At 41.5% G+C, this 12,869-nt stretch overlaps 1 protein-coding gene across 8 annotated transcripts in view; it reads right to left on the bottom strand.

The window, feature by feature from the left end:
* Positions 1-12,869, bottom strand: part of Rasgrp3 (RAS guanyl releasing protein 3) — a 103,501-nt gene that overhangs the window by 39,448 nt on the left and 51,184 nt on the right. The window contains exon 1 of one of the 8 annotated variants that reach the window (XM_052186383.1): positions 5,251-5,271. The exons of the other annotated variants lie outside the window; for them this stretch is intronic. The gene's annotated coding sequence lies outside the window, so the exon portion shown is untranslated. Of the gene's footprint in view, positions 1-5,250; positions 5,272-12,869 lie in introns of those variants that run through there. 8 annotated transcript variants of the gene reach the window in all.

Below are 12,869 nucleotides of genomic sequence, written 5' to 3'. Positions count from 1 at the left end.
CATTCATAAAAGAAACTTTACTAAAGCTCAAAGCACACATTGCACCTCACACAATAATATGGTAAAAATGGCCATCTTGCTGAAAGCGATCTACAGATTCAATGCAATGCTCATCACAATTCCAACTCAATTATTCATAGAATTAGAAAGAGCAATTCTCAAATTAGTTTGGAATAACAAAAACCCCATGATTGCAAAAACTATTCTCAACAATAAAAGAACATCTGGGGGAATGGAATCACCATCCCTGACCCCAAAGTGTACTACAGAGCAATAGTGATAAACCTCCATGGTATTGGTACGGTGACAGGTGGGTAGATCAGTGGAATAGAATTGAAGACCCAGAAACGATCCCACACACCTATGGTCAGTTGATCTTTGACAAAGGAGCTAAAGCCATCCAGTGGAAAAAAGACATTTTCAACAAATGGTGCTGGTTCAACTGGTGATTAGTGTGTAGAAGAATGCAAATTGAACCATTCTTATCTATTTGTACAAAGCTCAAGTCCAAGTAGATCAAGGACCTCCACATAAAACCAAATACACTAATAGAGAAAGTGGGGAAGAGCTTAAACACATGGGCACAGGGAAAATTTTCCTGAACAGAATACCAATGGCTTATGCACTAAGATCAAGAATTAACAAATAGGACCATAATATTGCAAAGCTTTTTTTAAAGCAAAAGACACTGTCAATAGGACAAAATGGCAATCAACAGATTAGGAAAAGATCTTTAGATCCAGCCTACATCTGATAGAGGACTAATATCCAATATATACAAAGAACTCAAGAAGTTAGACTCCAGAGAATCAAATAACCCTATTTTTAAAAAAAATGGGGGCAGTTCCTCAGAAAATTGGGCATAGAACTACCTGAGGACCCAGTTATACCACTCCTGGTATATACTTAGAAAATGTTCCAATATGTAATAAGGACACTTGCTCCACTATGATCATAGCAGCCATATTTATAATAGCCAGAAGCTCAAAACAACCCAGGTGTCCTTTCACAGAGGAATGGATACAGAAAATGTGGTACATTTACACAATAGAATACTACTCAGCTGTTAAAAACAATAACTTCGTGAAATTTGTCGGCAAATGGATGGTTCTGAAAAATATTATCCTGGGTGAAGTAACTCAGTCACAAAATAATACACATGGTATGTACTCACTGATAAGTTGATATTAGGCAAAGAGCACAGAATAACCGTGATAAAACTCATGGACCACATAAAGCTCAAGAGGAAGTAAGTCCAAAGAGTGGATGCTTCAGTCCTACTTAGAAAGAGAAACAAAATAATCAAAGGAAGTAGGGAGTGGAAGGGACTTGGGAGGAAGAGTAGTGGGGTAGCAGAAAAAGAGGAAAAAAATCAGGTATGTGAGGAGATGGAGGAGATGGACAGAGGGTCAGGAAATTGAACAGAGATGTGTAGCAATGGGGGATGGGAACTGGAGGTAGCAACCAGAAAGTCCCAGATGCCAGGAAAACAAGAGGCTCCTAAGACCCCACAGGGATGACTTTAGCTAAAATAAATACCCCACAAAGGGGAGGGAGAACCTGTAGAGACCATATCCAGAAGTTAGACATGCCTCCCCGCTTCCCCCCCCCCAGTTGAGGGATGAGGCCACCCACCCATCTCCAAACTTTTAACCTAGAATTGCTCCTATGTAAAGGAAATACATGGACAAAGAGTGGAGCAGAGACTGAAGGAGAAAGGCCACCCAGAGACTGCCCTACCTGGGGATCCAACCCACATGCAGACACTAAACCCAGACACTATTGAGGATGCCAAGAAGTGATTGCTGATAGGAGCCTACTATAGCTGTCTCCTGAGAGGCTCTGCCAGATCCTGACTAATACAGATGGGGATGCTTGCAGCCAACTATTGACTGAGCACAGGAACCCCCGTGGAGGTGTTAGAGGAAGGACTAAAGAAGCTGAAGGGGCCTTATCTGGCATCAATGGGAGGGGAGGCCCTTGGTCCAGTGAAGGCTTAGTGCCCCAGGGTAGAGGAATGCTATAGTGATGAGGGGGGAGTAGGTGGGTGGGTCGGGGAGCACCCTCATAGAAGCAGGGGAATAGGGAACAGAATAGGTGGTTTGCAGAGGGGAAACTGGGAAAGGGGATAACATTTGAAATTTAAGCAAATAAAATATCCACTTAAAATGAAAATATTCATGAAAGTATATAAAAATGAAAACACACACACACAATTTTAAACCTTTTCTAAACTTGCTAATAGTAATATTATTACTATGAGTAGTTGTCTTAGTTACATTTTTATTACTGTAAAGAGATACCTTGACCAAAGCAACTTATGAAAGACCATTGGTTGAGGCTCGCGGTTCCCGAGGGTTAGAGTCTATGACCATCGCCATAAGGAGCATGGCAGCAGGCATGTGTGCTGCTGGGGCCTACATCCTGACCCACAATTACGGGTGGCAAGATAGTTAACTGGGAATGCTGTGACCTTCTGAAAAGTCGAATCCCACGGCCAGTGACACACCTCCTCCAGCAAGGCCACACCCCCTAACCATTCCCAAACTTTTCCACCAACTGAAGACCAAGTATTCAAACATATGAGACAATGGGGCCATTCTCAATCAAACCACTGCAACAGTAAAAAGCATTATTGGTCGTTTATTAAATAATCTCCTGATGCAGTACAGAAGCTTTACTCTCACCCAACTTTATTGATTCATATTGATGCTGTGAGGCATCAATTATCATTCTCTACTTATATTAATAAGCTTATGGGATTCATAGAGACGCAACAATTTAATCTGAACTACCGCATCTTTCCTAGGAGCATGATCCTGGTGATAATATAAAACTTCTGGGCTCCCCTTTCCACAGATGACTCCCCTAGATATGAATAGCGTGAGCGGTCACAACACCATTCCCTGATCTTGTATGAAGGACATTACTCTTTCACATCATCTCAGAAAGAGGATATAATGGCAATTATTGGTCATAGAAGTAAGAGAATGTCATGGGGCAACTGGGGTCTGAAACATCTTAGAATTGGTTATGGAATGCATCCCCGTTGGAGAAACAGCACCACCTTACTTCATAGAGCCAGTCTCTGATACCAGATCATCACAGGACCTAGAGAAATATAGGCCACCACACTGTAAAACATTATCCACTTTGGACAGTGGGGCACATAAATGAGGTCATCACGGACTCTCGTGGTGAGCTGTTTGACTCAGTGCTCTCAATTTTGTTTATGGAACTGGAGATCACTGAGCATCGGGTGTTGCATTAGGTACAAAAGCTACCAAGATGAAGGAAGGAAGAATTCAGTCCTCACCTTCAGCAGGCTCACAGTCAGCTGCAGAAAGGACAGGGGAGAAATGACTCACGTCCAGATGCGTCCTTGCATTCATTCACTGGAATCACCACAGGGTGACATTTGGGGGAGTCTGTGCATTGGACAGATAATTCTAGACGGAAAAGGGGATCTCCAATGGAGGAGTTAGAGAAAGGACTGAAGGAGCTGAAGGGGTTTGCAACCTCATGGGAAGAACAACAATATCAACTATCCAGAGCCCCCGAAGCTCCCAGGGACTAAACCATCGATCAAGGGATACACATGGCTCCAGCTGCATATGTAACAGAGGATTACCTTGTCAGGCATCAATGGGAGGAGAGGTCCTTGGTCCAACGAAGGTTCAATAGATGCCCCAGAGTAGAAGAATTGAGGACGGAGAGCTGGGAGTGGGGTGGGTGGAGGAACACCCTCATAGAAGCAGGGGGAGGGGAGATGGGATAGGGGGTTTCCGGGAGGGGGAAAACCGGGAAAGAAGATAACGTTTGAAATGTAAATAAAGAAAACATCCAATGAAAAAAGAAAGGAAAACAAACAGATAAGAAAAGAGGGTGGTGGTCCAGGTTTCTTGTCAATTCCTTCCATATAGTCATGGCTTTGTGCCTAGAGTGCCAGTCACGAAAGATAAAAAGGACTGCTTTCTGAAAACAACAGGAAGGGGCTTCATAAAGCTGTGTGCTGCCAGCTCTCGTTCACCTCATCACAAAGCTGCCTTATCAGCCAAGCTTTCCAGACCTCCCTACTTAAAAAAAATCACTTCTACCTCATGTCACCTCCCACTCAGCATGCCTTAACTCTCTTCCTGAATTCATCTTTCTTTGGATGCTTGAGGCAACAACTCTCCATAGACCCCCCTCAAATTTACCAATTTATGAATGAATAAATTTATGAACGAAGACAATAAGAATTACCCAAAGTTTGAATATGTGCAAATTTGTGTGAGAATTAGAGACCCCATAAATTCTTTTTTAATTAGGTATATTCTTTATTTACACTTCAAATGTTGTCCCCTTTCCTGGCCCCCTCCCCCAAAAATCCTGTAAGCCATCTCCCCTTCCCCAGTCAACCCACCCCCACTTCCTTGTCCTGGTATTCCTCTACACTACGGTATCAAGTCTTTTCAAGGACCTCTCCCCCATTTGGTGTCCAACAAGATCATCCTCTGCTGCTGCTGTATCTGGGGCCAGACCTCATAAATTTTTAAGATATTTTGTTTTTTTCCCTCTTTTTCGAGTTAGATTCACTAATTTGAATTAGCTTTAGAAAATCCTGTTAGCCTTTTATATTTAACAGGCTCCACCCATAGTCATAAGAATTCCATACCTCTTCTTGGACAGTGCTTCCCCAATTTTTCTCTAATGTAAGTTCCATTAGTACCTTTAAAGGTGAAACTGAAGAATTAGATGGAAATAGCGGTATATGATTATAGGCCAGGGCTAAAATGATTCTTGAGTTGCCTGGGAAATGTTAAGTTCCCCACAAGTAATTAGAAATAACCCATACTAAAGACCTGTCAATATTTTTTGGAGCTGTATTGGTGAACAGTGAAGAATCTGGTATGTAGTGGGCAAGTGGACTGGGCTATTGGGTTACCATGTGTTTCTGCAATCACTAAACCTGTCTGAGTCTCCACATGTCCTTTGTCTCCTGCACATTTACCTGAGGTCACATTTCATTCATGTGGGCCTTATTGTGTCTATAAATGCATTTTCAAAAACATCTATTCCATCATGTGAAAACAATGGCATTTATGCATTAAAATTGACAGTGAGGAAAGATGTTACCTATAATCTTATGCAAAGATATAGCTCTTATCTCAGCTATATTGTCACAGGTGTGCTTCTTTTGTTTTGCTGGACATAGTTGAGGTTGTTTTTCTTATGTAATTGTAACTGATTCTTTTAAAAAGCACTTACAATCTATTTTCATACACATAGAGTTCCAGGTCTGAAAAGATGCCAAAGGCAGTGTCATCCCTGGGAAGGGCATGGGGGAAGCCAACTGAAGAACTGGTTCACTCAACTCAAATGATAAGGGCTCTGGAGAACCTGAAGACATCGGCAGAAAAGAAGCTCAGGTTAGTAAATGGAACCCTAAGGAATCTATCTGGGGCCGAAGAACCCTCACTTGGTATTCCCTACAGTCTATGTAGGGTTGGAAATTTGGTGTGAACGCCTTAAAATCAAATAAGAAGGGAACATACTCAAAATAATGATTTGGTGTCATGTTTTCTTTAGTCAATTGACAGAGAAAAGGCCCAGATGGTAAAAGCATTTTCTGTGAAAGGCTGGTGACCTACGTTCAACCCTCTAGATCCAGGTAAAAATTGAGAGAACTGGCCCCACAAAATTGCTCTTTGATCTCCATACAAATGCCAAAGCATGTGGGCCATCCACACCCCAGATAGAATTTAATTAGAAAAAAAAAAAACTTGTCTTAAAACAACTCGTGTGGTTTGTTCTATGCACAAAGTTTAAAATTCTACTTCAGTTGTATATTTATCTCTAGGAAGTATTCATATAAGAGTTTCCAAGAATTGACCCCCAAATGTTCATAAAAATCTTCAGCAGTTTGCTTTCTACACATCAAAAAAGATGGGGAAATGCTTAGTAGCCATTTATTGCAGCAGGAACTCAGCTGCCTCTACGTAAATGGCAGGCCCCACTCCACCTTGCAGCTGCAAAAGCATCTCCTGCAGGAGGACCTAAGTGAGGACTGCCCGAGAGACCAGGGATTACTGGAACAGACAATGCTGGCCAATCGGGAACTGATGTTTAGAAGAGATGCTTTCTTGAGACCAAGGGGGTGTGGGTAGAGGGTAGTAAAGGAGCTTGCAGCAGTGTTCAGGAGTTTGCTGCAGCATTTCTCACCTGCTCTGGCTCTGAGCCACCTCACTTCCAACCCCCAAGGGCAGGTAGGGTCTGGCAACAAGTAGTCCAAGGCACAGGCAACAATTTATAACCATCCAAGCCAGAGATGATGGTGTTTTAACCAGAAGATGGACAAAAATAGGCAATTACAGAGTACACTGAAAATAGATCCAACAAGATGGATCTATTGATCATAGGGAATTTACAGAGTTTAATTTCTACCCAGATATTGGGCCAGGTTATAGTTCCAGTCCTAAGCTTGAGGAACTCTCATTTCCTCAATGAATAGGAAAGTTCACTGAGAAAAATGATGCATCCACTTTGGCCATGTTGAGTTAGCGATATTGGCAACACTCAAGGAACTTTAAGCTGTATCTAAATAGCTGTCAGAGACTCCAAGTTGAGACTTAAGGAAGATTAAGTGCTAAAAGTTAGCAGAGGGAGGAGTTGAAAGTGTAAGTCAGTAAGAAGTTAATTCACATAATGCTCCCGGCAGGACAGGGGTGATGGATACAGGCATTAGGGGAGGGATTGGCCTTAGGGAAGAGAAGGCTACCTCTTGGTGCAGATGTGGGGGGTAGGGGAAGGTAGATAAATTTTTCATTCTTATGGCTAGATATTAAAGGAGCTCTTGTGTGGCCATGATAGATACAAATCTGAGATTTATCAACAGAATACTTGAGACACTAAAAAGAAGACACCAAAACTCCCATCAATAGCAGAAACTTGGTGTTTGTGATGACATTCAGTATTCTTTGCCTTTTATGCTATTGTAGTTTCCACTTGTGTGATGTCTCTGAAATTAGTTTGAGCTTTCTGGAACAACTTAATATGGCATTCTCCTCTTAACAAAAGGTTCTGGCTTCCTATTGCTCTGGTACAGTCATGCTCTTTCTGCAAATTTGAGCCACAGCCAGGGCTGCCACAGGTCCTAGCTAACATTTCATCTCTCTTTGCCTAACTGGTCGATAAGAACATTAAGCCATGAAGGGAAATCAATAGAGATAATAATAAATTATTTCTCTCTTACCATGTGAACTGATTCAGGTTATTTCATCTGGCAACTACAATCTCAGTTACCCTCACCGTGATCACCGTCTTCCCAACCTGGCTTCCTACACCCTTGGCTACCATTAACCCTCCAGTCCCTTCATTACCTGTTGTCTTTAAAAAAATTTTTAAATTAAATAAAAACTTCAAACTGGTAATGCTATTCTATTCTCAGTCCACATTTTCTAGCTAGATTTTATTTTTTTATTGGCCATTTCACTTGGGTCTTGTTACTCTAGCTTTCCATCCCAGTGCTGTCAAGTCCATCCCTAGGTTCCTTGGTTTCTCTTTCTACTCTGTTTCCTCCCATCAGTCGCTCTTCCCAGCATGCTCATTGCTTTTGTTCTCATCTCTGTCAAAGTAGCCTGGGTCACAAACTATTGAAATAGTTTGAACATAGAGAATTGGCTCTGTGCTTACGGCAAGGGCAAATCATTGCACATGGGCCACAATAGACGGCATGAAGACTAAAATCCCCACCCTTGTAGATGGCTAGGCTTTAGTCTAAAGGTCATTTAAAAATGACAACAGGAATAACTATAGAAAACAGTGTATTCTTCAACTCTAAAAGTATTTTCCATTCTTGCCAATGCTAATTTAATAACATTTTCCTGGGTCTTAAGTTATGTGCTGTCTGTTCATGTATAATTTCCTTCTACAATATTTTACTAAATCAATAGGATATTAACTAACTTTCATGGGATATTTTGTCCTGAATTTAAAAAAAAACATAGCAATAATAGCTTATAGAAATACCACTTATTTCTGGCAATATATCATGAAAGTTACAATGCTGAAGGAATATATATATATATATATATATATATATATATATATATATTATATGTACTTTTATAAAAGCCAAGCATTATTATGTACTGCATAAGAATGTAGAGGCCTAAAGAGTGTGAACTGATTGTCCAAATAGCATATTACTCCTAATTTCCAAAGTACAGGTCTAATTCAAAAATTTGCCATCCCCACCCCAATGACTTGTAAACCTTTTAGCCTGTTGAGTCCATTTCTAGGTACTGTGGAAAACACGTGCTCAGTGCTCCCTGTGCTGACTTCCAAGCATGTGTCACTGGCTATATTGTCTATAGATGAATAAACTCCATTGTTCCAGCAGGCTTGGCAGTCCAGGGGAACGCTGGTACCAAGTACCAAACAGGAGCAGCTCAGAGCTCATCTTACTCACAAGACTGCGCTGCATTTGGGGGCAGGGATGAGGGCAACAGTGAAATAGCAAAGTTCAGCTGTGTGTTTTTTCTCAGGTGCTGACATTGAACACTGGTGGTCAAACCACTGGATTTAGTACTAGCTCATGCCAAGTTGAATAAGAAAGTCCAGGGGACGCTCTAGCAATAAACCATGAAACACCAAAGTCCAATTAAAAGGTACTTTCCCAGCATTTGGAAGGAGCTGAGCATGAAACAATGTCATGCACACGTGCCCAAGACACTGTGTGGATGATATCCAGATAGATGCATGCATCCACACCCAAGGGTTATGTCTTACTATGGCAACCCCATAATCCAACTGGAAATAACATTCAAAAATGAGGCTAGAACTGGGAAATGTTTTACCTACCCCAGAAATTAAGATTTGGGACTTTATAAAAAAAATATATATATATATATGAAGAAAATTATATATATATATCATATACACATAGGTGCATATATAATACATATTTATATAATATCACATACATATATAACCATTGTTTTCATCTCAACATGCCAGTCTTGATGGTTTACACAGTAATTCTGCTAGTGTCCCTAACACTCTAGAAGGACCTGGTGTCAAGTCACTTGAAATAGTGGTCACATTAATACATTCCTTAGATTGTTCCACTTATTTCAGAGCAAATTTGATGATGGTAGTGATAAAAGAGAAGGAGGAGGAGGAAGAGGAGGAGGAGGAGGAGGAGGAGGAGGAGGAGGAGGAGGAGGAGGAGGAGGAGGAGGAGGAAAACATGGAGAAGAGACTATTTTTTTTTTAATGCTTTCTGTGGCAGTCACTGTTCTGAGAGGCTTATCCCCAACCCTCACCTCCCAAAAATCCTCTCTGGAGGGCCTGTCTCCTGCCAGCACTCCAGCAGTAAAGAAAATGCAGCTAAAATCTCTTTACTTAATTGTTACTGAAACACAATGAACTCTTATGAGATGCATTCTGAGGGAACCTGTGCTGGTTTCTCCCATTCCCCCAACTCATCCTCAATTCAGGGCTTCACACATTTATTGGGCAACTGCTCCACCACTGGGTCACAGAGACCACCAAGGTCTTGGATTTAATTAAATAACTGATTTGGAGGGGAGGGGTGTTTGTTTTCTGATGCAGGGTCTCAGTATGTACAAGCTGGCTTTAAACTTGCTGTCTGGACTAGGCTATTTTAGAACTCATGATTCTCCTACTTTAGACTTGCAGCTCTCCACCGTGTCTTGGAGCTTTGAAAAAGGCACAAAGCAAGCCAGGAGTGGTGGTACTATTTGGGAGGCTGGTTTAGGTCCAGGAGCTTAACTTGGACAATGCAGATAGATTCCAACCTCAAACACAGTGAAATTGCACGAATAAATGAAAACATTTAAGAAAGGGGGGGGGGGGTCTTTCCAACTTGGGCCCAGCAGAATAGCTCCTGCAAAGAAGGGTAGCAAGAAGGGCCATTCTTCTTGCTATCAAGAAGGTGGCTACCTGAAAATACATCATCAACATTCAGACGCTCACCCACAAAGTGGACTTCAAGAAACGTTTCCCTCCAGCACTCAAAGAAATCGGTAAATTGGCCACAAAGAAGATGGGGAGTCCCATCAGGTGTGCACTGATATCAGGCGCAATAAAACTGTCTGGGCCAAAGAGTGTTCCACATCGCATCTGAGTATGTTTATCCAGAAAACATAATGAGGATGAGAATTCACCAAAGAAGCTTGACACATTGGGAATTTCCTAGCCTAAAACTACAGACGGTCAATGTAGATAAGAACTAAACTGCTGAATGTTAAACAAAGTTGCAGAACTGCAAACACATAAAAATAAAACTAAGAGTAGTAGGTCCTAAAATTAGGAAGACAATCAAGGGAGAGAAAAAAGATAGCCTGTGTTGGATGGAAAAGTAATGAAATGTATGTGATAGTTACACATACAAGAAAGCAATTAGAAAAGAGAGGGGACCAGAGTGGGAGAGATCACATGGGAGTAAATGGAAACAAAGTACACTGATGCATGTGTAAGAAGCTGCCATGATGAAACCCATCAGTTATCTGCTAACCTAAATACTTAATCAAAAAACAATAGGGGCTAGATGGATGTCTCAGTGCTTAAGAGCGCTGTCTGCTCTTCCAGAGGACTTGGGTTCAATTCTCGGTACCTAGATGGCAAGCCAAACAAACTCCAGCTCCAAGTCATCAGATGGCCTCTTTTGGTCTCCATGGGCACCAGGCATGCATGTGGTGCACAAGCACACACTGCAGGCAAAGCGTTCATACACATAAAATAAAATTATATTAAAGCAAGAATAACACACGGGGATGTGAAATGCTTTGTTATTACTAATTGTATGACCTCTGTTATTTTACCACTGACAGTGATAAGTATTAAAAGATTGACCTTTTCCCATCATTTGATGCCAGTCGCATGTACACAGGTAAGAAACCCAGTAAAACCTGTAATACAGATTATTTTCTTTCTCTAGCTGTAACTGTGCTATGGTAACATATAAGTGAAAACATTTGTTCCTATTTAGAAGCCTACATGCTTGTGGTACTCTTTTATGAGATGGCAAAAATCTCAATTTAAATTGCTTCTGAATCAGGGATTTGGAGCTAGACTTTTTATTGGAACTGACTAAAAGCCAAACATAAGAATGGAAGAAAAAGTATCTTTCAAGTTCTTCCTTTGCTTTTAGTTGCATTTAGACAGCTTGAAGCACCGAACTGGAGGCTTCTCCTTAATGACACTCTTGCTCTCTTTTTCATTTCAGACGTTATCCTACCACAAATAGTTCTTTTCTTTTTTCTTTGTTCCTTTTTTTAAAGACAGAATTTTTCTGTCTTCTCTTTTTGTAAAAGAAAAAAAAAAGTCCCAAGAAGCTGTGAAACTGCTCATTCTCACATGTAAGATGCCAACTAAGTCCCTGACTCCTGAAATCACAGCACATCCCTGTGGAAAAGAAAGCTTAAGTCACTAGGATGTTCTGTGGTATCTATCATAGGTCCCACATCACCTCTGTGAAGTTCACTATTATCATCCAACAGGAAAGTAGCCACTCCGCCTTCCTCACCAGAACACAAGAGAGCATGAACCACAATGTGATCCTAACATGAAGTCCCTTCCCCAACTGTATATGCAAAGTAGTTTTCTGTAATGTAGAATATGGTTTCCCATCAGGACACTATTACGAATGCATTCACAACATATGCACATACGGGAGACCAGGGGAGACCAGGAGCCTGTAAAGGGAAACCTGTCAACTTACTGTGGAATTCCTCAAGCATTTAGAGCAGTGGTTCTCAACCTTCCTAATGCTGACACCCTTTAATACAGTCCATTCCTCTGGGTGTGGTAACTTCCAACCATAGAGCTATTTCATTGCTACTTCAAAACTGTAATTTTGCTACTGTTATCAATTGCAATGCAAATACCAGACATGCAGAATATCTGATATGTGAACCCCAAGGGGCTTACTACCCATAGGCTGAGAACTGCTGGTTTACAAGTTGGTAGCATGGGTTGGTATGGTTAGCTTCCAAAACTACACATTCTCTAGAGCCAGGAATCTGATGGTGACTTGCAATCTAGAGATACAGAGAAGGATAGAAGGAAAGGAAGCTAGTTTTTCCATGAAATAACAAATGAGGAGAGTAAGAAATGGGAAAGAGAAATAAATCAGACGTTTAAAGGTCATGTTGGAAAAGAACAATAACCACTTAAAGACATTGGACATATGTCTGGGTAGGGGTATCTCAAAAAACTACAGCCTTGGTCTCAGAGGGAAATAGATTCGGTCAGCAATATAAATCATACAAAACAGAGAGAAAGTCGGTTTCTCAGAGTGCCAACGTCTGTCTGAAAGCCTCTGGGGGTTGGAAAATGTTGTAATGTGTGTATGTTACTGCCAGGCTAAAACATGCTGTGGGGTGGAACAGCACTTTAAAAACAGTAAATGACAATGGGCAGAGCATGGGGACAATGAAAAAGAAGTTCATTTTCGGAGGAGCAGGGGCAGGGTTTCAGTGGGCCTGGGGTAATGGATGAATCTGGGGTAAGGGGTTGTCTTAGGGTTCCATTGCTGTGAAGAGGCACCATGACCAAAGCAACTCTTATAAAGGACAACATTTAATTGGGGCTGGCTTACAGGTTCAGAGGTTTAGTCCATTGTCATTGTGGCAGGAAACATGTCAGCGTCCAGGCAGACACGGTGCTGGAGGTGCCAAGAGTTCTACATTTTGATTCAAAGGCATCAGAAGGGGACTGTCCACAGGCAGCCAGGAGTAAACTGGAATTCCACACTGGACAGAGCCTGAACATAGGAGACTTCAAAACCTGCCCCACAGTGACAAACTTCCTCCAACAAGGCCACACCTCCTAACAGTGCCATTCCTTAGGGGCCAAGCATT

Source organism: Apodemus sylvaticus, chromosome 6 (assembly GCF_947179515.1).
Source record: "Apodemus sylvaticus chromosome 6, mApoSyl1.1, whole genome shotgun sequence".
NCBI classification, from domain to species: Eukaryota; Metazoa; Chordata; class Mammalia; order Rodentia; family Muridae; genus Apodemus; species Apodemus sylvaticus.
This window is presented reverse-complemented; position numbering and strand designations above follow the sequence as displayed.